We start from the raw sequence: 27888 nt of genomic DNA, 5'->3' as shown, positions 1-27888 counted from the left end.
CTGATGAAGGAAACCCTTTTTTGTTATTTTAATTCTGTGCTGCTGGTTTTTTCATGGATTTATTTCCTATGTATCTGTCATGAGCTGCCTTGTCCATTTTAAGTGTGTGTGTGTGTTTGTGTATAGAGAGGAAAATTTTAATGAATTAATGAACAAATCTAGCTAAGGCTTTGCATGCTAAACAGACCCTAAAGCATTATTATTATTATTATTATTATTATTATTATTATTATTATTACTATTATTATTATTTATTCCACCCTATACTCACAGGTCTCAGGGCAGTTCACAACATTAAAATCACAATATAAAAGCATAAAATACATAATAAAAACAAAAACAAGAATGAGCCAATAATCCCCAACACATTTTAAAAGGGCATTGGATGTTAATCAACCAAAGGCCTGCTTAAAAACGAACATTTTTGCCTGCCACCTAATGAAGGCATCTGGTGAACTTCCCTGGGGAGAGCATTCCACAAGTGGGGGGCCAATGCAGAAAAGGCCCGTTCTCTTGTTGCCAACCTCCGGACCTCTCAAGGAGGAGACACACAAAGAAGGGCCTCAGAAGATGATCTCAAGGTCTGGGTAGGTTCACATGGAAAGATGTGGCCCTGGAGGTATTGCTGTCCTTAGCCATTTAAGGTTTTCCATGTGCTGCTCTGGTTTCGCCAAAAGCAGCTTAGTCATGCTGGTCACATGACCCAGAAAAACTGTCTGCGGACAAACACCGGCTCCCTCGGCCCGTAAAGTGAGATGAGTATCACAACCCCAGAGTCATTCGAAACAGGACTTAACGGTCAGGGGTCCCTTTACCTTTAGGTGAAAAACAGCACTTTGAATTTGAAATATACTCGGAGTCGAGTGTGAATTTTATGCTCTTTATTCAGCTCATAGTAGAAATGAATGAAGTTTTTCCCAAAAACATCTAGCTATATATACATTACTTACACAATGACTGGCTAATTCCAGGCTGCTCCTGTAGGCCAATCAGGTTGCTGATTCACTTCCTCCAGACTGCTGCCTTCTGGATCCTATTGTTCTAGGATTCAGCTCAGTACATAACACCCCTCCCCTCTAAGTTCCAGTCCTGCCTGGGAGGTTGCATTCATTTGTAGTCCTCAAGGTACGCCGGCGCCTACGTATGCGTTGTGGCCTGGGGTGTTCCTTGGTCAGGGGTTCTGGTTCTGGCTTGTGTTCCAAGGCTGCTGGCTATGACAGGGCTGTTTGGTCTGGTGCAACCGGCCCGCTCAGTCACAGCTCTGTTTCCAGTGTCCTTCCGGCCTTAGGGGTCCCCTCTGTGCTTACTGATTCTGCCTCCCCTGCCCACCCCTCCTGCTCTATGGCCTCACCGCCCAGTGGTCCCCTTGGGACCCCTCTGTCCCACCCTCCTCCTGGTTTTCTCCTGGGAATCGCCATATCTGGTCACAGTGGCGGCGCCAGCATTGCCCCCCCCCTCAGTTAGCACCTTGTACGACACGGGACCAGTCACCCTGGTGACTGTGGCAGGTACCCATGCTGGGCCTGCCTCAAAATTCTTTGCATACACTGGGTCCTGGGCCACGAAGGTCCATTCCCCGCCATTTCCTCATCCTGAGCACTGTCAGGGTGAAGGCGGTCCAGTCTAATTGCGAGGCACTGGTCCATTAGTAGTTCAGCTGGGCTCTGGCCACTCGTTGTGCTGGGGGTGCTGTGCTGTGCTAGAAGGAATGCAGCGAGGCAGTACTCCCAGTCCCCTTGTGTCATACAGCGGAGGGTGTTCTTGGTTGTCCACACCATGCACTCTGCTTGGCCGTTGGTGGCAGAGTGGAATGGTGCTGAGCGGATGTGGCGGATGGTGTTCTGCGCTGTGAAGGTCTGGAATTCTTCTGACATAAATGCAGTTTCGTTGTCCGAGACAAGGGTGTCAGGGAGCCCATGGGTTCCAAACAGCCTACCTAGTACCCCGATGGCTGTGGCCATAGAAGTGGACGGTACCAGTGCGACCTCCAGCCATTTGGTGTAGGAGTCCACCCCTATGAAGAATGTTTTTCCCTGAAAGGGGCCAGCGAAATCCACATGCAGGTGTGACCATGGTGCTCGGGCGGACTCCCAGGACTGGACTGGGGCTCTTGGGGGATCTGGGCGGGATTCTTGGCAGGCCTGGCAGTGTTTGACCCAGGCCTCTATCTCTCCGTCGATCCCTGGCCACCACACACAGGGGCGCCGACTTATAAAAAATATTGGGGGGGCCCATACCGGGGTCCTGCCGCTGGTTCGCTCGGGTAGCCGGGAGAACGCAGTTCGAGGTGGCGGTGTTGGGGAGAGACCCTCGCTCAGGGCGCCACTAGACTTGGCGGCCGGCGGCCTATCTGGGGGGTTTTGGAGCGTATTTCGGCGGATCGATTGGGGAGGAGGGGGCTTGTTGCCGGATTCTTCAGCTGAGCCGGAGATCCGCTGCTGGGGGTCCCTGGGCCGAGTTGTGAGCATGGCCTGCTGAAGGGAGATCCAGCCGATTGCGCGACGGGGACGGCCGGGGCTCTCCGGCTAGGGCGCATGGCTGGCTGGCTGGCGAGGGAGCAGGTGGGGAGGAGGCGGGGGTCCTCACTCTCTTAGGAAACGCACCCGCGCGCCCGATTGCCACGAAGTCCGAAGGGTGCGTGTGTGGAATTAAAAAGCAAAAACGAGATACGGGCAGGGCAGGCAAAGAGTTTTCTGCAAGAGGATGGAGGGCAGGTTGAAGAGAAAATCACTCAGGATGAGACAGTCAAATCAGCCATGATAAAATGGGCTCAGGATATTGGGTATAACATCATGTTTGAGGACTGGGAAAGGTTATGGACCACCGGAATGAAATTCACGGCATGTAATGCCTTGAAGGAAAATATTATGAAAATGATTTATAGGTGGTACATGACCCCAGTCAAGCTTGCAAAAATATATCACCTGTCTGATAATAAATGTTGGAAATGTAAGGAGGCTGGAGGGACATTCTTTCACCTCTGGTGGACTTTTCCAAAAGTGAAGGCCTTCTGGGAAATGATCTATAATGAGTTAAAAAAGGTATTTAAGTATACCTTTCCCAAGAAACCAGAGGCCTTCCTCTTGGGCATTGTTGGCCAGAAAGTGTTAAAGAAGGATAGAACTTTCTTTATGTATGCAACTACAGCAGCAAGAATACTTATCGCAAAATATTGGAAGACACAAGATTTGCCCACACTGGAAGAGTGGCAGACGCAATTGATGGACTACATGGAACTGGCTGAAATGACTGGCAGAATCCGAGATTTGGGAGAAGAAACAACGGAAGAGGACTGGAAAAAATTTAAGGACTATTTACAAAAACAATATAAGTTGTATGAATGTTAAAAATTTACACGATTCGGAAACTATAGCTTCAGCAATTAGATTTGGGAAACAGGAAATTATATTTTAAGTAAGAAAAGGTCAAAATCTAAGGTAATACTATGTTTAATTTAAGATATAAGTAACTGATGAAAAGTATGTTAAATTTAGAGGTATAGTATTTGAAAAGTACAAAATAAGGTAGGAAACAAGGTAATAATTTGCTGATATCTTTATTATAAAGAATGCAGGGTAAGGGAGATGCGAGGAAGTCCAGTTAGTTATATAAAAAATGTGTTGCATGGTTGGTTTTCTTTTCTTCTTTTTCTTCTTTTCTTTTTCTTGTTCTTTTACTTTTTTCTTCAGTGTATGTTTCTAACTTTGTATTTGAAAACTTAATAAAATATTTATAAAAAAAGAAGAAGAGAAAATCCTTTCGCTTTTCTGGGGCGCAGGGAAGTCTCAGAGCCGGAGGTTGGGGAAGGGACCCCCTTTGCTCTGCCCTCTTCTCCCGTCTTACATTCGCATGGGGGTCCCCGCCCGAGCTTGCCTGGCCACCGGGCCACACAAGGGCCGCGCTCTACGCGGCGCACCTTGCTAGCCGCGCAGCTGTCCTCCGCGGCTGTGGAGCAGCCCTGCGCCGGTGCCCAGCCCCTCTGGGCGCCCGCTGCGCTGCCAATGACAAGCGGGCGACGTCGCGGGCGGGGAAGGCGTCGCTTTCTTTCCCGATCCTTCATCCTCCCAGTCTTCCAGCCCTTTTTTGGGTTGGAAGCTCGTCTCGTTCGCCCTTCTCCTTTCTTCACCCTGCGCGCAATTTTCCTCCCTCGTCTCCCTCCCCATTTCTCTCTCCTTCCTTCCTTCCTTCCTGACTGACTGACTGACGGGCTCGGGTTCGGGCTTCGGCTCAGGCTCGGGCTTCGGCTCGGGCTCAGGCTCAGGCTCGGGCTCGGGCAGCCACAGCGTCGGCGGTGTTGGCGATCGGCGGCGCGGGGGGATGGTCCTCCCGGGGGAGCCGGCGCTGCTCAATGGGGTTGCCAAGGAGACAGGCCGGCCGCCCCCCTCCCCCGGCCCGGCGCCCCCCGCCGCGCCGGTGCCCGTTATCGAGCTGGTGCGCGCCGGGCGCCCTATAAAAGCCGCGGACGTGCCCACCGCCGCCCGAGATTATTGGGGGGGCTGAGCCCCCCCAAACGAATTTTTGAGGGGGCTCGGGCCCCCTCAAGCCCCATGGAGTCGGCGCCTATGACACACATAACTCCTGGCAAGGGCCTTCATTCTTACTACCCCTGGGTGTGTCTCGTGTAGGGCTGTGAGGACCCCTTTGCGGAGGGGCTGGGGAACGATGACCCTGCTTCCCCATAACAGGCACCCCTTGTGGGCCGACAGTTCACGTTTGTGGGTTGTGTAGCCAGCGAATTCTGGCTTGAGGCTGCTGCTGGGCCATCCCCTCCACACCCAGTCCAGGACCTGGGAGATGACCCTATCTTTTGTGGAATGGTGCGCAACTTCTTGTGCCTGAATGGGGCGGTCAGGAAGCAGTTCCAGGTTCATAACCTCTTGCGTGGGTGCTGGGTCAGGGCCTGTTTCCGGTAGTGGTAGCCTGCTGAGGGAGTCCGCGTGGCCTATCGCCTTCCCAGGGCAGTGAATCAGTGCATACTGGTAGCTGGCAAGGAAAATTGACCACCAGAGGACGTGAGGAGACAGCACTTAGCGGGTTGCTTCTCGGGGGCAAACAGGCCGAGCAACAGCTTGTGGTCAGTCACCACGGTAAAGGGTACAAGAAATCATGGATTTTTTTTACTCCCTTCATGATTTTTTTACTCCCTTCACAATTGCCAGACCCTCCTTGTCAATCTGCGATTAGTTCCACTCGACTGCGGTGAGCCGTAGGGGAATGCCATAGGGCGAGGCGTCGCTTGCTAGCACCACCGGCAGCCTTTCGTCGAAGTGTGCCAAGACCGAGTTTGAAACGAGGAAGTCCTTGACTGCCTGGAATGCGGCCTCCTGGTGCTGGCCCCACACCCAAGGGGCCCGGTTGTCCAGGAGTCTGTGTAGGGGCTCCGCTACCGCCACCTTATGGGGGAGGAAGGCATGGTAAAAGTTCAATAGTCCCAAGAAGGCCTGAAGTTCAGTTTTGCCCTTGGGTGCTGGGGCACCACAAATGGCCCGTACCTTGTCCCCAGTCGGGTGGACCCCTTCTGTGTCTACCATAAATCCCAGAAAGTTCACCTGAGGCACTCCTAGTAGACACTTTCCCCACTTCACCTTGAGACCCGCCGTCTAGAAACGGTGCAGAACGGTGCGGAGGCGGTCCTCAAACTCCTCTGGCATGGGCCTAGTAATCAACACATCATCAAAGAAGGGGGTGACGCCAGGAATCCCTTTAAGCAGAGAGTCCATTAGATTCTGGAATATACCTAGTTCCACCCTGACACCAAATTGTAACCGCTTTACCTTGAACGCTCCTCTGTGCGAAACAATCGTCTGTGCCTCTGCTGTGGCCTCATCCCTCAGCAGCTGTTGATAGGCTTGGGCCAAGTCCAGCTTTCCAAAAAAATTTGACCCAGCCAGGGTGGCGAGGACATGGCTGGCCACTGGCACTTGGTATGCATGGTCCATGAGGTCCTTGTTTATAGTACATTTGTACTTTGCGCTGATGCAGACCGAACCATTAGGCTTCCATTAGTGTGACCATTAGTGTGACATTGGGGTTTCCCAGGGGGCATTAGGCACCGGCTCCAGCACTCCTTGCTCCATGAGCTAGTCCAATTCCTTGTCTATGCTGGGTTTCAGGGCGAACGGGACCCGGCGGGGTCTAGCTGTAGGGCAATGCCTACATTGAAAACCCCCAGAAACTCTTTGCATATGGTGCCCACGTCCACTTGTAAGCTAGTGCAGTCCACCCCCATGATTGCTACCCCTAGTGGTCCAAACCCTGCCAATCCCAGTAAGCTAACGTAGGGGCCCTTAACCATAAGCAAGTCCAGTTGCCGCTTCCGCCCTCGATATTGCACCCTGAAGGTCCCCACCCCCATTGTGGGGACCTTACGTTTTTGGAAGTCCCAAAGGGTGAATGGGGCCGGCCTGAGTTTGGGACCCCTGTTAGGCCACAGTTCCCTTAAACTCTGTGCTGAGATTATGGATAGAGTTGAACCCGTGTCAAGCTCCATGCGGCACGGGCCCCCCTCTATCTGTACCTCTACGTAAATTTTATCTGTGTTGGAATGGGGCAACAGGTATACCTGGCAGTCCGTGATCTCCGCCAAGTTGCCTTGGTGCGTTTGGCCCTGGGGCTCTTGGATTGGTCATCTGATGCCTGGCGTTGGGTGGGCCGAGCCTGACACACTCGGGAGATGTGTCCCGATTTTCTGCACTGCCTGAACTCTGCGTTGCAGAAACAGCAGGTCCTCCTCTCGTGGCTCTCCCCGCAGCTTGCACAGTTCCCTCCTTCTCGTTGAGGCAGTTGTGGTGTGTGCGTTGCTTGAGTGCACCACTGCACTCAGTGCACCCCCTCCCTGTCAGATACTGAGTCGTCAGTGAGGTCTTCGTGGTGGACCCTCAGTTAAAGCAGCAGGCTCGGCCGTGCCTCTTGAGTCAACCTCTTGGCAGCTTCAGTTGCCAGGACCTCCTCCAGAGCAACCTGGAACGTTAGGTCCTTCTTGGTGTAGAGGCATTGTTGCAGCTTCTCGTCCCTCAGGCCCCCAACGAGGTGGTCACAAAATATGTTCTCCAACTCTGAGAAGTTGCAGAACTGGGCAGCTTGGCAGAGGGAGGTCACAAACCTGGTTATGATTTCCCCGGGGGCTTGCTGCTTTTCATAGAAGGATCAAAGAGACTTTATTTGCGTAGCCGACAGGCCATAGCATCAAAGGACAAACACATATAAATATAACCTCGGAGGGATGGTCAGGACAGGGAGAAAGATAATAATAACCAGATGCAGATAAATTAATAATCTCAGTACTTAAAACTTGGCAGAGGTAATAAAATAATAATAATAAAACATAATGATAATAATAATAAAATCCTAGGCGAGGAATCCGGGTGACGGCACTGATGTCATTCAGATAGCAGCTCTCAGTCTCATTGCTCTCTCGATAAATTTGGCAACCTTCTCTGTTGTCGAGCTGTTCTGGTCGGCTAGGAGTGAGAACAATTTGGCTTCACAAGAGCGACCAGGGATGGCAGATAGGAGCGGCGTGACGGTCTCGTCCCTGAGATTTGCATAGAAGGCATTTCGGTAAGCTACCACTGAGGGCTGCAGTGAGAGGTGCCCCTTCAGCCATTCCATTATTGTTTTGTAAGAAACAGTAGCGATGTCTTCAGGTGCAAGGAGAGCCCGGGCGATTTCAAATGTCCCCTCTCTGCAGACGCTGAAGAATGTTGCCCTCTTCTTGGTGTTGTTGGTGACTTCTTTAGCTTCTAGGAGGAAGGTGAAACGGGAGGCGTACGCTTCCCAGTCTCCTGATGCTGGGTTGAACGGCGAGAAGCTGCTGTCAATTGCCATTCTGAGATTTTTGCGTCCCGGAGCTGAAGCCTGGGTGCTCGGTGTGATGCAGTGGTGCCGTGCTTCAGGTTAAGAACAGTTTCAGGTTAAGAACAGACCTCCAGAACGAATTAAGTTCTTAACCCGAGGTACCACTGTACAGAGGAGTCACCCCAGGGGGGAGTTACAGATGAGGAGCCAGATCCCAGGAAAGGTCCCAGTGGCATGCCCCACCCCTAAACCCCTGCTCTGTCCCCTCTTATGCCAGTCTCGCCTCCAGTCCTGGCATTCCCTCCAGTGCCGCTGGAGCCCACTCCTAGCCCATCCTTTCAAGAGAAATCTGCCACTTTGTCTGGTTCAGGGCCAAAGCTGCCACCTCCTCAACCATCATGGAAACATCAGTGAAGGAGCAAACAAACAGCTCAGGTCCAGCCCCCCAGAAGGCATTCCTGTTTGCTTTCCCAGTCTGGACAGTCCCACTTGCGGCACTGGTTGTGCCTTCCCATGTCCATGTCATGGGATCCAAAAGGAGTGTTGCTTGTTGGCATTACTTTACTGTCCCTGCAGGTGGGTGGGTGTGAATTGTCAGTGAAGGGGAAGTCGGTAGCAAAGGGAGGGAAGAACAGCTCCAAAAACAACCATGAAAAATGGAAAAATATAAGGCATTGGCTCACCCCTAAATCAGCACTTTCAGTGTGGACACTGATTTTGGATAAATCACTATTGCTGAGCCTCCAGCCTTGTTACAGGACATGGTGGGTCATAACTTGTGTGGGTCTGCAGGAAACCCTTTTGCTCCAATACTTGACTGGAAATGTGTGACCCTCAAACTCAAAACTGTGAAATAATAATAGCCAAAAAAAAAGGTGAGGAAGAATGCTTCTGCAATTTATGAATCAGACTGCAGGATTTGATGGTGCTGTTTCTGACTCTAATGGGGAAGAGAATTCAGCAGAGTCTTGCACTCCCCCCCCCCAACTCCCCTGCTGCTAATAGAGTAAATTACATTTTTCTTTTCTCTTCCTCCCCCTTTTACTGCCAGGCTTCATTCTTTTATGTGGCAAACTGGTGGCAAGGAGATAATGATGTGTCCCTAGGCAAAAATAAAGCTAAGGGGAAGTGGGTCTGTGGGTCTGGGAAAGTACATGTGAAGCTGTCTGCAGATTAGAAGGTGAGCCTGCTTTTATTTATTCCATTTTAAGTGAGCTCCTTTCCTTTATAACCCGCAAGGACAGACATCTACCTGCCTTCTTCCTTGACTGTGTTTGACACCGGGATATCACACCGCTAATAAATTTCACAATAACACTTACAGCTTGATGGCAAAATAAAGCATTAATTTATTTTACTTTTATTACCGGTTCACAAACTGTTACACTACATGCAGGCACAGACAGATGAGTCATCCTTGACGAAAATCTTCTTAAAATGAAAAACAGCTCTGTGAGCATGGCAATCTGAGCAGAGTTGCAGTGTGTGTGCAACTATTAAAATTTCCCTTGCCCAGGCAGGCACAAACTGTGGTCTTGCAAGGGTGGCAAAATAATGGACACAGGACACGGGTCTTAGATGAAATCAGGCCAAATCTTTGACTACAGAGGCATACCCTCCAACATTTCACCAATGAAAATAGGGACATTCTAGTCTACAATAGGAAGCTTCTCCTGTGTTTGATCTCACCACACACATAGATGTCATAGACACATTGCATGCACATCAAGTGGATAGCTCAGTTGGTGAGAGCCTGGAGCTGAGAACCCAAGGTTGCATCCATCCCCCTATGGACCAGCTGCCTATTCCTGCATTGCTGGGGGTTGGACTAGATGATCCTCAGGGTCCCTTCCAACTCTACAGTGCTATGATTCTACAGTATGATTCCATCTTGCTTTACTGGCCAAGAGAGCCGGCATACAGCTTCCGGGTCATGTGGCCAGCATGACCAAGCTGCTTCTGGCAAACCAGAGCAGCGCACAGAAACACTGTTTACCTTCCCGCCGGAGCACTTTGACATGCTTTTGAACTGCTAGGTTGGCAAGAACAGGGACCGAGCAACAGGAGCTCACCCCGTCGCGGGGGTTCAAACCACCGACCTTCTGACAGGAAGTCCTAGGCTCTGTGGTTTAACCCACAGCGCTCTTATGATTCCATATACATATACCAATTACAACCTCTCAGCCCAACCTACCTCGCAGGAATGTCGTAAAGAAAAAAATGTGCAAGGGAAGAGATAGTCTACAACACCTTCAATAGATAAATGGAATAAAATAAAATAAGCTGCCTTGAGTGCCTGCCAGGGAGAAGGGTGGGATATGACATGACATGATATGATATATGATATGATATGTGATATGATATATGATATGATATGATAATAATGGAAACTGAGAATGATGAGAAGCATACCAAAGAGCAAATCCTATTGAACTCACTGTGACCTAGTTCTGAGTAAAAATGCTTAGGATTGCAGTGTAAGGCTGCACAGTCATTACTCTGGGAGTAAACCCCATTGAATACAGTGGGACTTGCTTCCCGGTAGACAGTGTAAGGCTCCATTTACAATAAAGGAATAAACGCTCCATGTATTTCCTAAAAAATGGCTGTCTCCTGAAACATTGCAATTAAAGGACTGGATCGAGACACATCAAAGAAGCATTTCAGTTAACCATGTTGTAAATTTTGTATGAGAAATTCGGTGGGCAAAAATGCAACTTCACAATGCCATCTGGCATCACAATGTTAGAGTGCATATACAACACATATAAAGCACTTTTTCTTTGCCAGTGTAGCTGAGCATGAATTTAACATGGATTGGTGACATTTTCATTCAAAATTATAGGAAGGGCTTCGTATTCCAGCCACACCATGAAGCTGACACCAGGAGTGGGTGGGTGGGCAGCTTTCAGGGTAAAAGAGTCCTGAACTCTGGTGTGTGAGGCCTTTCCAAGGCCCCCTTCTGTCTTTCTCTCCACAAGATGTCATGAGAGGATCCCATTCCCACTGGAGCTCATGGGCACAGAAACCGTGGGGAGACACGAAGGACACCTCCCACTCTCTGTGCCTTGCAAATTCATCCCATGCACACGGTACCTGGAACGAAGCTTCTCGAAGGTCATTTCAGTCCCGTCCCCCCAGCGTATTTCTTCAGTTACAGCTATGGGTATTTCTTCCCCTTTTAAGTTATATATAGGGGTTGATGTGTCTTCAGCCCCCCCCCCCCCAATATCAGGAGGCCGAAAGTTGATGGGCATTGGCATTGTTGTTCCTTTGAGAAAGTTCCTGTGAGGTGATACAATGGCCATCTTTGAATATCTGCAGGGCTGCCGCATGGAAGGTGGAGCAAGCTTGCTTTCTGTTACTCCGATGGGCAGGATTTGAACCAATGGATTCTAATGACAAGAAAGGAGATTCTGTTTAAACATTAGCAAAAACTTTATGGTGGTAAGAGCTGTTTGACCTCAAGATAGACTACCTCAGAAAGTTTGGACTCTCTTTCGTTTGAGGTTTTTAAAGAGAGGTTGGATGACCATCTGTCAAGGATGCTTCAGCTGTGATTCCAGCATTGCAGGGGGTTGGACTAGATGACCCTCGGTGTCTCTTCCACCTCTACGATTCTATTATTATAACCAGGGAGAAGCCTGGCTTGATATATGGTGAGCTATGGCTTACTGAAGCAGCAAGTTTCAGATGTCATGAAAGGGCAGGAAATTTCCATATATTTAAATAATTTGTTCTGATTATTATTAGTCACAGTGCAAGATGGGGTCAGGTAGTAAGAAGTGTACTATTTGGACGTTCTGAGCAATGCATTGAAATCCACCTTTTTACTAGTCAAAGCACCTCCTGCTCTATAGCATTTTTATTAATGTGTTGCGTGTGGTAGTATGTATCAATATTACTTGTAGCAGAAGTTAGAAATTTTCTTTTCAGAAACAAATCGACTGAGCTCATCATCAGTTTTACATGTACACTCTGTTCATATTGATTCTCTTAATACAATAGTAAATCACATTAATGGCGGACGTCAGATAAGTTATTAAAGTGGACAAGTTAAGAAGTGCCTCTCCAAATGTGTATATATTTTAGTTAAGGCCAAATGACTAGGCATGTTGTTAAACATAAATCCTACACAAGGAGAGGGACGTGGGTGGCGCTGTGGGTTAAACCACAGAGCCTAGGACTTGCTGATCAGAAGGTCAGTGGTTCAAATCCCCGCGACGGGGTGAGCTCCCATTGCTCGGTCCCAGCTCCTGCCAACCTAGCAGTTCAAAAGCACGTCAAAGTGCAAGTAGATAAATAGGTACTGCTCCGGCAGGAAGGTAAACAGCGTTTCCGTGTGCTGCCCTGGTTCGCCAGAAGCGGCTTAGTCATGCTGGCCACATGACCTGGAAGCTGTACGCCGGTTCCCTTGGCCAATAAAGTGAGATGAGCGCCACAACCCCAGAGTCGGTCACGACTGGACCTAATGGTCAGGGGTCCCTTTACCTTTACACAAGGAGAAGGGAATGACAGAGGACGAGATGGTTGGACAGTGTTCTCGAAGCTACCAACATGAGTTTGACCAAATTGGGGGAGGCAGTAGAAGACAGGAGTACCTGGTGTGCTCTGGTCCAGGGGGTCATGAAGAGTTGGACACGACTAAACGACTAAACAACAAGAACAAGAACAACAACAACACTTTATATGGTTGGAGAACTGCTTTGCAAAATTTGAGAAAGCACTGGTTTTGAATTGTAGCTACATTCAGTTCATGTCATAAGAATTTAAGAAGAGCCTTTAGCAGGATCAGGCCAATGGCCCATTTAGTCCAGCCTCCTCTTCCCACAGTGGCAAAGCAGGTGCGGCATCCCAGCACAAGAGCACGTTCTCCTCCTGTGGCTTCAAGCAGCTGGCATTGCTGCCAACTCTGGAGGCAAGGCTAAGCCATCATGGCCAACTACCATGGATGGGGCTCTCCTCCATGAATTTCCTGTTCCATGCTGGTGGCCGTCCTGCCTCCTGTGGGAGCGAGTTCCACAGTCTAACTCTGCGCTGCATAAGGAAGGACTTCCTTTTACCTGTCCTGAATCTCCCATTGGGTGTCCATGAGTTTGAGTGTTAGGAGAGAGGGAGGAAGACTTTTCTCTATCCTCTTTCTCCATGCCTGGCATAATTTTATAAGCCTCTGTCATGTTACGTCTTACCTTTCCTCTAAACTAAAAAGCCCCAGACACTGCAACCTTTCCTCAAAGAAGAGTCACTCCACCCCCTGATTTTAGAAGTGAGGATTATGTAGTTTCATATTAAAATGCAAACTGAACTGAATTTCTGTCTCATCCTTGCTGAGGAGCACTTTGGAGAGATGAAGATGGAGTTTCAGTCCTAGCTTAGGATATATTTCTTTGTTTGTGACTATCTGCCTATCAATTTGACTTCTGGCTTTAAGCAGAGCACATGGTGCCTCAGCACATTCATTTTCCAGTCAGATCATTATCCAATTTAACAGAAGCTTTCTACAAATGGGGAGATTAGGCAGCCTTATGATGCACATAAATAATTCCCATTGACTAATAAAATTACTTCTGAAACTGCAGAACACAGAGCCATTTGTTGACAGAAATAAAGTTCTACCTTGTCTTCATTGTTTTTATGAATTCCACAACATCACCTCAAAACCGGCCACCCAGGCATCTCACCTTCCCATCCTAATCTGAGGCAGTGCTGGACTGGCAAGTCATTGCTTGCGGAGAGGGGAGTTAGGAAGAACTGGATGAAGAGGAGGGTCTTGTTTTCTCCAAAGGCCTCAGAAGGGCTTTTTGTCTGCATTGATCTGCTGGGGCTGAGGCTAATCAGGTAAACACGGCCAGGTTAATGTCCAAAACCTTAAATGACTTAGACTTCCTTCCCTACAGCCCATCCCTGGTGCTAAGGCTAGCTTTCAGCAAATGCCCCTCTTTGCCCTGTCCTTTGGCATTTGAGACACGTGCTTTTCAGGACCCAACCTATTCTTATGAACTTGCTGATATCCAATAAAACGGGATGTTGGGAGATTCAGGACAGATAACATATAGGATTTCTCTGGAACTTTTACAAACAAATATTAACACCAGAGCAGTTTTAATTTTTATTGATGCGGAGAAGGCCTTTGATAATATTTCTTGGAAATTTATGAAGAAAAAATTGGAAGGGATGGGAGTGGGAAGGGGGTTTGAGAATGGAATAGAAGCAATCTATTCAGAACAAAAAGCTAAGTTGATAGTGAACAATGTGGTGACAGAAGAACTTCATATTGAAAAAGGAACACGCCAGGGGTGCCCCCTTTCCCCTTTATTGTTTATTTCGGTCCTGGAGGTTTTGCTGAATATGATAAGGAAGGATCGGCTGGTGCAGGGAATTCAGGTCGGAGCGAAACAATATAAACTGAAAGCATTTGCAGATGACTTGGTTTTAACATTACAGGAGCCAGAATCTAGTACAAAAAGAGTTTTGGAATTGATTCAGAAATTTGGTCGGGTGGCGGGCTTTAAGTTGAATAAACAAAAAACTAAGGTGTTAGGGAAAAACCTGACAGTTAATGAAGCAGAGGGGTTTCAGAGGGAAACAGAACTAAATATTGTTAAAAAAGTGAAATACCTGGGGGTCAATCTCTCTTCCAAGAATTTGAATTTATTTAAAGATAATTATGAGAAATGTTGGTCAGAAGTGAAAAAAGATCTAGAAATTTGGTCAAGATTGAAACTATCCTTGTTAGGCCGAATTGCAGCTATAAAAATGAACGTTTTGCCAAAAATGTTGTTTTTGTTCCAGGCCTTGCAGATTGTGGACAGAGTGGATTGTTTTGGAAAGTGGCAGAAGGACATCTCTAAATTTGTCTGGCAGGGCAAAAAGCCCCGAATAAAGTTTAAAATACTAACTGATGCAAAGGAGAGAGGGGGGTTTGCCCTGCCGGACTTAAGGTTATACTATGAAGCTGCGGCCTTCTGCTGGATGAAAGATTGGATTCTGTTAGAAAACACTGATGTCCTAGATCTGGAAGGCTTTAACAATTCGTTAGGTTGGCATGCGTACCTGTGGTATGACAAGGCAAAAACATTTGGAATGTTTAAAAACCATATTGTCAGAAAAGCAATATTTATGGTCTGGAAAAAATATAAGGACTTATTGGAAAGTAAAACTCCGAGGTGGATATCACCAATAGAGGCCAAGGCTCGGAAAAAACCCAATATGGAGGCCTACTGGCCGAAGTATTGGGAAATAATAGAAAACATTGGAGGTAATTGGAGGTTGCAGAGCTTTGAAAAATTAAAAGGTAAGGTGCAAGATTGGCTACATTATGCCCAAATTAATGAGGTTTTTAAGTTAGACAAAAAAACAGGATTCCAGGTGGAAAAATCGAAACTCGAGACAGAGTTGTTAGAACCAAAGACCAAGTTATTATCGAGAATGTATAACTTGCTGCTTAAATGGAACACTCAGGATGAGACAGTTAAATCAGCCATGATAAAATGGGCTCAGGACATTGGCTACAACATTATGTCTGAGGACTGGGAAAGGTTATGGACCACCGGTATGAAGTTTACGGCATGTAATGCCTTGAAAGAAAATATTATGAAAATGGTATACAGGTGGTACATGACCCCAGTCAAGCTTGCTAAGATTTACCATTTGTCCGATAATAAATGTTGGAAATGTAAGGAGGCTGAAGGGACATTTTTTCATCTTTGGTGGACCTGCACAAGAGTGAAGGCTTTCTGGGAAATGATCTATAATGAGTTAAAAAAGGTGTTTAAATACACCTTTCCCAAGAAACCGGAGGCCTTTCTTCTGGGCATTGTCGGCCAGAAGGTGTTAAAAAAGGATAGAACCTTTTTTATGTATGCTACAACAGCAGCAAGAATCCTTATCGCCAAGCATTGGAAGACCCAAGATTTGCCCACACTGGAGGACTGGCAGACGCAATTGATGAACTACATGGAATTAGCCGAGATGACTGCAAGGATCCGAGATTTGGGAGAAGAGGCAATGGAGGAGGATTGGAAAAAATTTAAAGACTATTTGCAAAAGTATTATAAGTTATATGAATTTTAAGATGCCGTATGACTTGGAATGGTAGCCCCAGCAACGAAAGTTGATTATATATGAAATTGGATAATATTTATGAAAGAATCAAAGTTTAAACGGGTAAAAATGACAATATGTTACATTCTTAGAGTAAATGGAAAATAAGAGATTTAAACTTAAACTGCAATTGAAAATACAAAGAAACACACGAAATAAGGTTATAATTTGCTGATAACTTTATTGTCAAGAATGCACTATGTGGGAGATGCGGGGAAGTCCGATAGAAATCTGAAATAAGTTGTTGAAATGGTTGTGATTTTCTGTTTTTTTCTTTCTTTCTATTCTTTATGTTTTTTCTTTCTTCTGTTCTATCTGTAATTTGGAAAAAATGTAATAAAAATTATTATAAAAAAAAGATAACATATAGGATTTCTCCATGCAGCACACTTATTTTATTTATTTCATGCATAGCCCACATTTTTTTCTCCAAGGAGCTGCACACGGTTCTCCCCCTCCTCACTTCATCCTCTACAACCCTGTGAGGGAGTCTAGGCTGAGACTCAGTGACCAGCCTAAGGTCACCCAGTGAGCTTCATGCCCAAGTGGGCACTTGAACCTTGGTCTCCCAGATTCTAGTCAAACTTTCAATCCACTACACCACCCTGGCTCACATAATGAAACTGTGGAACTTGCTCCCATGGGAGGTTATGCTGGCCACTAACTTGGATGATTTGAAAAGAGAACTGGAAAAATTCATGGTGAAGCAGACTATCAAGAGCTACTAGCCACAAAGGCTATGGTCTCTCTTTCCATGGTTGGAGGCTGAACACCAGCTGCTGGAGTGTTCTTTCATGCTAGGGTCGTCCTTGTGTGTTTTCTACAGGCACCTGGCTGCCATTGTGAGAACAGAATGCTAGACTGGATGGGCCACTGGTTGGAGCCACCAAATTCTTCTTATGTTATTAATACAGATGGGAAATGACAGTGGTTCCTCCCCCTCATTAGCTGTCCATATTATGTAGGCCAGACTGAGTATACGCACCTCAGGGGACACTTTGAACTCTACAGCTATGATTCTATGATCTATTTATGATCAATATTATGTGCATCAGTACCAAGTAACGCACATTTTCAAAATTCATTTGATTTTAATTTAGTAAAAAATATTGTAAAAGCTGTCTGAACTGGCATTCATTACCTTGGGACATTTTCCAGGGAGAAATAAATGAGAGACTTACATACAGTTCCTTACATGCAAGTAGTTCTTAGAAGGTTATTTTCTCTTTTTTAGGGTAAGGAAAAGGTCAATGTTGTTCATCTTTCTGGCGGAAATGAGCTGTTGAAACACTTAACAATGAGTGGCAAATTCTGTCTGCTCAGGCTGTAAGAGAGTACCCAAGCAAAGAAACAACAGAATGTTTATGGGTGGAATAAGGGATATGAATGGGAAGGTGAATCAAGGTGGGTGGGGGAGCAACGAAGGAGGCTACAGTGAAGGAACCATGACCTACAAAGAAGTTGCTAGTGAGACGAGTAGGCAAACTCTACAATGAAGGCTCAGAAAGGGAAGTAGTAGAGAAGGAATATACTAAGGTCTGGGGGTCTTTCCTTCTGTGGTGGTCCAACAGACAGCCAATAGTAGTCCTGATAGTACAGGAGACCACTGAACAAAGGGTGACACAGGAACCCTGATTGAAACAAACTGTGCACCGAGGGTATCTGATGATGAGAGGAGCTCAGAGTTTGTGAGAGTGATGGGCTTCCGAGTTGTCTCTAATAAATAAGAGGCATGCTGAAAACATTCCTAGGTCCTCAGGGTTGGGGAAGGGGAAGAAAAACACTCACAGTTCCTAACACTCATCTTCCTAATTTGGTGACAGTTAACACTGAGTGCTACAGACTGGTGATGTATTTTGTACTTGATTTATGAATGCAGTTTCCTGCTTGGCAGGGGGTTGGACTCGATGGCCCTTGTGGTCTATTCCAACTCTATGATTCTAATTTTCTTGTTGACTTTGGCTGTTTACCACCACAATGCCGCCCCCCCCCCCCCGGTTAACATTGGCAGTATAAAATAATACATGCAAGGGCTTACTTGCGTATCTGAATGCGCTGTCACAGGTGACTCATTCAGACATGAAGACCAGAGATGCAGCCAGCACCAATACTTGGCATCCTCAGGTGGTTGCTGGGCGTCCCTTGGCAGGGCCCACAGCTGACACCTGCCTTGGCCTCCTGGTGCTCCAGAGTTCCAGCATAGCCAGGCAGGATTCAGACAAATACATCATCAGCCCCCCACCCCATGAAACAGCACTGAGAGCACCCCTTGGTAAGCAGCGTCCCAGGGATCTCTGAGTACAGAGATCAGGGAGGGGAAAGTCCAAGTGAGAATATGCAGCAGTGAATCAGACACAGGATGACCAGCAGTAGGCTCTCCAAAAACTCGTAGGCTCTCAAGACTTTGTGAGAGGCACAAAAAGGAAAGGAAATGACAGTGGGGGTTTTCCTGTTGGGAGAAAAGGGGGCAGAGTTCAGTCCTGGCAACTGCTTCATTGGGAGCAATAAATGTGAAATAATTGACCGCCGGAGTTGCCTCGCGTCTGTGGGAGAGACCCAAGCCATTACACAGGGCTTCTGTCTGGTTCTATTTTATTCATGAATTTATTTTGCCCAGCATTGTTCATGTACAGCTTGCTGAAACTTCATTTCCTCCAATTTTCTGGTGCTTGGCATCACCACACCACCAATTTGCATGACTTAAAAGCAGTTTTTTAAAAAACAGTATTGGGCAGTCATGTACAATCTCATCAAGGTGCTTTTTGTGTCGTGTTTCACCAAATGTACATGGGCATGAATTGTTCAAACTGATGTGCCCCCCCCCCCAGCCAAAAAAGTGAAAAATACCAGCAAGACAAAGAGGTACAAGGATCCCAGCCAGGGAAAAGCAAATCAGTCAGTTTCAGCTTCTCTTACTTTCTCATTTTTTCAATCTTCAGTTCTCCACATTTCACATCAGTTTGAGATTTTTTAAAACATTATCCTGAAATGTTTGAGTGTGAATCTATTCTAATATGCACATTTCTGCAAGCAAGATTCAGTGATATAATGCATTTTTGTAAATTATTTTCACAGATAGGTGCATTTTTTACCTACTCTTCAGCCTAATACATGAATGCATGTACGCACTGCAAAATCCTGAAGAGTGCAGAATTCAAAGGATATGTGTGTTCCATGTCACATATTGTTTCAGAAAGTGTGAATTAAGAGATCCTACTTTTGCCTTTACAAGGTGAACTCCAATGACTTTTTCCTCCATCCTCATCCCTAATCCCAACCCCAATCTAGCCCCTTCATTTTCCTCCAAGGCAAATTATAGATTTTAAAATAATGTTTGAATAGCAAGTTAGGGGAGAATCGAATCAGCTGCCAATTGATTGCTGACGTAACTTGGCCAAGTCTCATTACAAGCTTCCCTTTTATCTGAGACTCCCCCAAGCTTCCAAGCAGATGACATAACAAATGGACAATTTCCCTTGATACAATTTGTTAAAGCATCCTGAGTACACTCAAGTTACAATTTACTTGCCTTGTTTTCCCATGAAGTTTCCAAGCCTGCAGCAGACATGCTTAATCTAAAATGATTAAGCCTCTAATTAGGCTGTTAGCCTTCTGTATCTCCCAAACAAATCTTGCAGCTCATAAATGGGGCTAAATTCTTCATTTTTCTTTTAGGCTGCTGCGCTCTGGGTTCTTCATTTTATTAAGCTTGTTGAAATAAAAAGGAAAAAGCAACAAATCTATCTAATAAGGCTGTTTTGTTAGCAATAATTTCTGTAGAAAGGAGAAAGGTGATCTAAGCTGGTTAGTAATCAAGTGAAAACATAATTTTCTAAATTTGGCTTCTGATGCCAAAATCCACCTACCCTATCCTACCCTGCCCTCCCCCCCCAATTAAAATTCAGTGTTCAAATTTGAAATTGAAATTTATCTGTTTGTGGGTGTTTGGGTTTTTGACCAGCTGTTTAAGAGGCTAGCAATCAATATATAATATATGAATAAAAAGATGGTAAATGTCATTGCTATTGAGCTGCAAATATTGTAAAATGATTACTGCTATTCATATCAGTTCTTGGATACAATCCAATGTCATCTGTTTGTAAAATACTGAAATCAATGTCATCTGTTTGTAAAATACTGAAATCAATGTCATCTGTTTGTAAAATACTGAAATCAAATATAATTTTAAACTACAAATAGTTGCCAAATATTTAGACAGCACTTGTTGTGCATGTAGGGCTATAGAGTCACGGGGGGGGGGGGAGGCTAGCTCAGGGCAAGAGCATCTGTTTGGAGGCAGAAGGTCCCGGGTCCAGCCCCCAGCATCCCCAGGTGGGGCTGGCAGAGACTCCCTCTCTGAAACCTTGTAGAGCTTCTGCCAATCAGCGGAGGCAATACTGAGCAAGGGGGACCAGCCGTCTCACTGAGTATAAAGCAGATTCCTACGTTTGTGTGTAATAATAATAATAATAACAACAACAATAATAATAATATTTATACCCCACCCATCTGGCTGGGTTTCCCCAGCAACTCTGGGTGGCTTCCAGCAAAATATAAAAACCTAATAAAACATCAAACATTAAAAACTTCTTAATGAGAAGAAGGATAAGATTTTGGAAAAGATAAAAGAAGGAGAAAAGAAACTGAGATCCAAACCAAAGTCCCAAGAGATTTTGAGAGAAATTAAGTTACATCAGATGCAATATATGGAACTGATGAATCAAGAAATAGAATGGAAGATTAAACAAATGAGACAAAGGACATTTGAATCTGCAGATAAATGTGGTAAACTTCTGGCTTGGCAATTGAAGAAAAGACAAAAATTAAATACGGTTACAAGCCTAGAGGTTGAAGGAAAGAACATTTATAAGCCAAATGAGATTAGAAACTGCTTCCAGAGTTACTTTAAAAAATTATACTCACAAGGGCCGGAAAATGAAGGGGACATAGAAGAGTTTCTTAAGAAATATGGATTACAAAAAAATTCTCAGCAAAGTAAAATAGATCTGAATTAGAAAATAACTGAGCAAGAGATAGAAGGAGCCATTCAAAATATGCAACTGGGCAAATCTCCAGGACCAGATGGATTGACTTCCAGATACTATAAAGCTTTGAAGGAGTGGTTGTTACAACCTTTGAAGGAAGTCTGTAATGAAATTTTAGAGGGGAAAAAGGCGCCAGAATCGTGGAAAGAAGCTTATATCACACTCATACCGAAAACAGAGATTGAAAAGACTCAGCTCAAGAACTACTGCCCTATATCATTACTTAATGTGGATTACAGAATTTTTGCAGGCATTTTGGCAAAAAGATTGAAAAAAGTACTGATCGAAGAGATTCATAAGGACCAAGCAGGCTTTCTCCCAGGAAGACATTTGTCAGGAATATAATATACATTATGGAATTATTAGAAGTGAACATAAACACTAAAGCAGTATTGATATTTGTGGACGCAGAGAAAGCCTTTGACAACATTTCTTGGAGTTTTATGAAGAAGAATCTACATGGGATGGGGGTAGGCCAAGGATTTGAGAATGGTATGGGTGCAATATATTCTGAACAAAAGGCTAAATTAATTGTAAATAATGTGGTTACGGAAGAATTTAAGATAGAAAAAGGGACACGACAGGGGTGCCCAATCTCCCCATTACTTTTTATATCAGTCCTGGAGGTTTTGCTAAATATGATTAGAAGGGACCAGCTGGTGAAAGGGGTACAGGTCAGAGCTAAACAGTACAAATTGAGGGCCTTTGCAGATGATTCTATGATTCTATGATTCTATGATTTGGTACTTACTTTACAAGAGCCAGACACTAGTACGAAAAGGGTTTTAGAACTAATTCAAGCATTTGGTCAAGTCGCAGGTTTTAAGTTGAACAAACAAAAAACTAAAGTATTGGAGAAAAATTTAACAGTTACTGAAAGGGAGCGGTTCCAGAATGAAAGAGGATTAACTGTGGCAAAGAAGGTGAAATACTTGGGGATTAATATGACATCTAAGAATGTGAATTTGTTTAAAGACAATTATGAGAAATGTTGGACAGAGGTAAAAAAAGATCTAGAAATATGGTCAAATTTGAAGCTTTCCTTGTTAGGCCGAATTGCTGTTATTAAGATGAATGTATTGCCGAGAATGTTGTATTTATTCCAAACATTGCAAATTGTGGATAAGATGGATTGTTTCAAGAGCTGGCAGAAAGATATTTCAATGTTTGTCTGGCAGGGCAAAAAACCCAGAATAAAATTTAAAATTTTAACTGATGTAAAGGAAAGAGGGGGATTTGCCCTGCCGGACTTAAAACTGTACTATGAATCAGCAGCTTTCTGCTAGATGAAAGACTGGCTACTTCTTGAGAATACAGATATCTTGGACTTGGAAGGTTTTAATAATGTATTCGGATGGCATGCATATATATGGTACGACAAGGTTAAAGCTCATAAAGCTTTTAAAAATCATATTGTCAGGAAAGCATTATATAATGTTTGGATTAGATACAAGGATTTGTTGGAAAATAAAACCCCAAGGTGGTTGTCGCCAATGGAGGCAAAAGCTGTGAAAAAGCTCAATATGGAGGCCAAATGGCCAAAATATTGGGGAATTTTGGAACAAGAGGGAGATAAACTGAAATTACAGAGTTATGAGAAATTGAAAGTACGAGATTGGCTCCATTATTATCAAATAATGGAGGTTTATAAACAGGACAGGAAAATTGGCTTCCAGGTGGAGAAATCAAAATTAGAAACAGAACTGTTAGAACCCAATACAAAGAATTTGTCAAGAATTTATAACTTGCTGCTGAAATGGAATACACAAGATGAAACAGTTAAATCGGCTATGATTAAGTGGGCACAAGACATTGGTCATAACATTATGTTTGCTGACTGGGAACAGTTGTGGACCACCGGTATAAGATTTACGGCATGTAATGCCTTAAGAGAGAATATTATGAAAATGATTTACAGGTGGTACATGACCCCAGTCAAGCTTGCAAAAATCTACCATTTGCCCGATAATAAATGTTGGAAATGTAAAGAAACTGAAGGTACATTATTTCACCTTTGGTGGACGTGCCCGAAGATCAAGGCTTTCTGGGAAATGATATATAATGAAATGAAAAAGGTACTTAAATGTACTTTCCCCAAGAAACCAGAGTCCTTTCTCTTGGGCATTGTCGGCCAATTGGTGTCAAAGAAAGACAGGACTTTTTTTATGTATGCAACTACAGCAGCGAGAATTCTCATCGCAAAGTATTGGAAGACACAGGATTTACCCACTCTGGAAGAATGGCAGATGAAGGTGATAGACTATATAGGACTGGCTGAAATGACTGGCAGAATCCGAGACCAGGGGAAAGAGACGGCGGAAGAAGACTGGAAGAAATTCAAAATTTATCTTAAGAAATATTGTAAAATTAATGAGTGCTAAAATGTTCGAGGTTATAGAAAAAGGGGGACTACAGCTGTAAAAGATTAGTAAAAGAAAAGAACAAGGGGAAATTAGATAAATTCAAGAGGGAGGATTTGCTGAAACAAATTTGGAAACTGGGATGCAGAAAGGGGAGGTATGGGGAAGTCGGTGAAGTAAGGTTTAAGAAAAAAGGATTTGAAATTATACATGTTTGTTTATGTGTTTGTTTGTTTGTTTGTATTGTGTATTGTTTGTGTTTATATAAATTGTGAAAAACCAATAAAAAATTTTATTAAAAAAACCAAACATTAAAAACTTCTTGATACAGGGCTGCCTGTATTAGGGGTGTTCTGGAAGGAGTAGTTAGCAAGGCAAATCAGGGGGTCTTTCTCCCCTCCTGAGTTGAATCAAGATGTCTTTAACCCACCCTGAGTTGGACGGGAGTCCTCAGAAAGGGGACTGTGTGTACTGAACAGGTGGCTGGTGCTGAAATCCAAAGAGGCTGAAGGAAGGGTGGGCTGGCCTCAACACACACCCCTCCCCCCTCTGGAGCCAAGGGGGCCTGCAGCTCCATCCTTGCATCACACTTCCATGCCTTTTCTTCCCATCCAGTGGCAAAGGTCACTCCCACTGCACTACCTGCTTGGAAAGGTGAGAGTATCCAAATCCTGGAGTTAACCCCTCCACAACATGCATTTGCTTAGTTATTTAAAGGATGTTTATGCTGCTCTTCAGCTGAAAAAAGGCTCTCAGAGCTGCTTCCAGATATCATTAGCAAGACAATTCCTTGTCTTCAGGCCTAAGAATCTAATAACAGCCTGCTGGATCAGGCCAGCATCCTGCTCTCACAGTGGCCAGCTAAATGCCTATGTGACGCCCACAAGCAGGATCTGGGTGCAACAGCACCCTTCCCTCCTCTACTTTCTGGGAAAATTCAGAAGCATGCTGCCTCCAGCAGTAGAGGCTTACAATCTTAAAAGCATGGCTTGAAAGTGTTGGTTCAAAGGGGAAAAAGGTATACAAAAGGAGAATTCCCAGATGCAAAGATCCAAGTTTGGGAAGAAACCCCAAGTAGAGAGAAACCCAGCAGAGATTTAAAGTTGCAAAAAATGCAGAAAAGTAAAGTGTGGAAATGTAGGCCATTAGATCTTTAAAATATGTGTCCTTTAAAGCAAATTCTAAAGTTTCCTTCTTCCTCTAGCATAGAAAAAGATCACACATTTGGAAGTTAGAAACAGTTTACTTACAAACTCTCCAAAGGTCATATTCATGTGCTTTTCCATACAGCATACAGAAAATGTTGTGCAGGCAGTAAAACATGGCTTGGTTAGAGGGGTGAAAGTGCCTAAGCTATTGAAATAGGAACTCAAGAGTGGCTTCTAAGAGCCACACAGCTAATCTCCAGAAACCAGTTTAGTTTCTTCACATGTTGAGTTCATCAAGTAGTCTGGAAGAGGACAAAGACTTGATTACCTAGTTCCCCACTCCATCCAAGGACAACTAAGCATCGCAAGACAGCTTACTCTATTGTATTAACCCCTTTATGCGTTAATTAGTCTTAAGCATGTTGGCTATAGGAAGCTGGTTATCCCACAGAAAGGAAAGGGGATTGGAATAGAGGAGAAAAAAAGCAAACAGGCATGAGTTTATACCAAGGGAGTTTTTATAGTGACAAGCTAGGAGGGAAAGTGTCCAAGGAGAGGAGGAACCAAGTCATAGAATCATAGAATCATAGAATCATAGAATCAAAGAGTTGGAAGAGACCACAAGGGCCATCGAGTCCAACCCCCTGCCAAGCAGGAAACACCATCAGAGCACTCCTGACATATGGTTGTCAAGCCTCTGCTTAAAGACCTCCAAAGTAGGAGACTCCACCACACTCCTTGGCAGCAAATTCCACTGTCAAACAGCTCTTACTGTCAAGAAGTTCTTCCTAATGTTTAGGTGGAATCTTCTTTCTTGTAGTTTGGATCCATTGCTCCGTGTCCGCTTCTCTGGAGCAGCAGAAAACAGCCTTTCTCCCTCCTCTATGTGACATCCTTTTATATATTTGAACATGGCTATCATATCACCCCCTAACCTCCTCTTCTCCAGGCTAAACATGCCCAGCTCCCTTAACCGTTCCTCATAAGGCATCGTTTCCAGGCCTTTGACCATTTTGGTTGCCCTCCTCTGGACACGTTCCAGTTTGTCAGTGTCCTTCTTGAATTGTGGTGCCCAGAACTGGACACAGTACTCTAGGTGAGGTCTGACCAGAGCAGAATACAGTGGCACTATTACTTCCCTTGATCTAGATGCTATACTCCTATTGATGCAGCCCAGAATTGCATTGGCTTTTTTAGCTGCCGTGTCACACTGTTGGCTCATGTCAAGTTTGTGGTCAACCAAGACTCCTAGATCCTTTTCACATGTACTGCTCTCAAGCCAGGTGTCCCCCATCTTGTATTTGTGCCCAGAATTGCATTGGAAGCATTGATGAGCACCCTTTGGGTTCAGTCAGTCAGCCAGTTACAAATCCACTGAGTGGTAGCATAGTCAAGTCTGCATTTTACCAGCTTCTTTACAAGAATATCATGGGGCACCTTGTCAAATGCCTTGCTGAAATCAAGGTAGGCTACATCCACTGCGTTCCCTTCATCTACCAGGCTTGTAATTCTGTCAAAAAACGAGATCAGGTTAGTCTGACATGACTTATTTTTCAGAAATCCATGCTGACTATTGGTGATCACAGCATTCCTTTCTAGGTGCTCACAGACTGTTTGCTTAATGATCTGCTCCAGAATCTTCCCTGGTATTGATGTCAGACTGACTGGGCGGTAATTATTTGGGTCCTCTCTTTTCTACTTTTTGAAAATAGGGACAACATTTGCCCTCCTCCAGTCTGCCGGGACTTCGCCTGTTCTCCAGGAATTCTCAAAGATGACTGCCAGTGGTTCTGATATCACATCTGCCAGTTCTTTTAATACTCTTGGATGCAGTTCATCTGGCCCTGGAGACTTGAATACATCTAAACTAGCCAAGTATTCTTGTACTATCTCCTTAGTTATTCTGGGCTGTGTTTCCTTTGCTGAATCATTTGCTCCAAATTCTTCAGGTCGGGCATGGTTTTCTTTTTCGGAGAAGACTGAGGCAAAGAAGGCATTGAGGAGTTCAGCCCTTTCTGTGTCCCCTGTTTGCATTTCACCATCTTCTCCTCTGAGTGACCCCACTGTTTCTTTGTTCTTCCTTTTGCTACGAACATACCCATAAAAGCCTTTTTTGTTGCTTTTAACCTCTCTAGCAAGCCTGAGTTCATTCTGTGCTTTAGCTTTTCTGACTTTGTGTCTACACGTGCTGGCTATTTGTTTGAATTCCTCTTTGGTAGTTTCCCCCCTTTTCCATTTATTGTACACATCCTTTTTTAATCTTAACTCAGTTAAAAGTTCTTTAGATAGCCACCCTGGCTTCTTTAAGCACCTTCCATGTTTCCGTCTCATTGGTATTGCCTGACGTTGTGCTTTTACTATATCCCTCTTAACAAACTCCCAGCCATCATGAACTCCCTTTCCTTTTAGTATTACTGTCCATGGGATCTCTCCCAGCACTTCCCTAAGTTTTATGAAGTCGGCTTTCTTAAAGTCAAGAAATTGAGTCCTAGTATGCTTGGCTGCTCCTTTCCGCTGTATAGTAAACTTCAGAAGAGCATGATCACTCGCGCCTAATGATCCTTCCACTTCTACCCCACTAACCAGGTCATCAACATTGGTTAGGACCAGATCTAAAATGGCTGTTCCTCTTAATGCTTCTCCCACCTTCTGGACAATGAAGTTGTCTGCAAGGCCAGTGAGGAATCTGTTTGACCTTATGCTCTTGGCTGAGTTTGACGTCCAACAAATATCCGGGTAATTGAAGTCCCCCATTACTACTATCTCCCTTCCTTTTGCATGCTTGGCCATCTGTTCCAGGAAGGCATCATCTATGTCCTCGGTTTGGCTTGGGGATCTATAGTAAACTCCCACAATGAGATCTCTGTTATTCTTCTCTCCCTTAATTTTGACCCAAATGCTCTCACATTGGCTTTGAGGTTCAAAATCTTGGATCTCTTCACAGGTATACACATCCCTGACATATAACGCCACTCCTCCTCCTTTCTTGTCTGGTCTGTTTCTCTGAAATAGATTGTTTCCCCCCATTATTACATTCCAATCGTGGGACTTATCCCACCAGGTTTCAGTGATGCCTATTATGTCATATTTAGTTTGTTGTACCAAGAGCTCAAGCTCATCTTGTTTATTTCCCATGCTTTGTGCATTAGTGTACAGACATTGAAGTCCATTAATCATTCCCCCGAGTCTCTTATTTAAGGATTTTTTTCCTCCCACCACTAGGTCTGCGTGCTGTTTGCTCCATTTGGTCTATGACATTTGGATGATCATCTTCATCAATTGATAGACTCCTACCTTCAGGAGCACTGTCTCCCTCCCCCACATTAGTCAGTTTAAAGCCCTCCTGATGAGGTTTCTGAGATTTTTGGCAAAAACATTCCTCCCAACCGTTGTGAGGTGCAGCCCATCGCTTGCCAGAAGTCCATCTTCAAGAAA

This window comes from Podarcis vaucheri (assembly GCF_965113315.1).
Source record: "Podarcis vaucheri genome assembly, chromosome: 14".
NCBI lineage: Eukaryota > Metazoa > Chordata > Lepidosauria > Squamata > Lacertidae > Podarcis > Podarcis vaucheri.
This window is presented reverse-complemented; position numbering follows the sequence as displayed.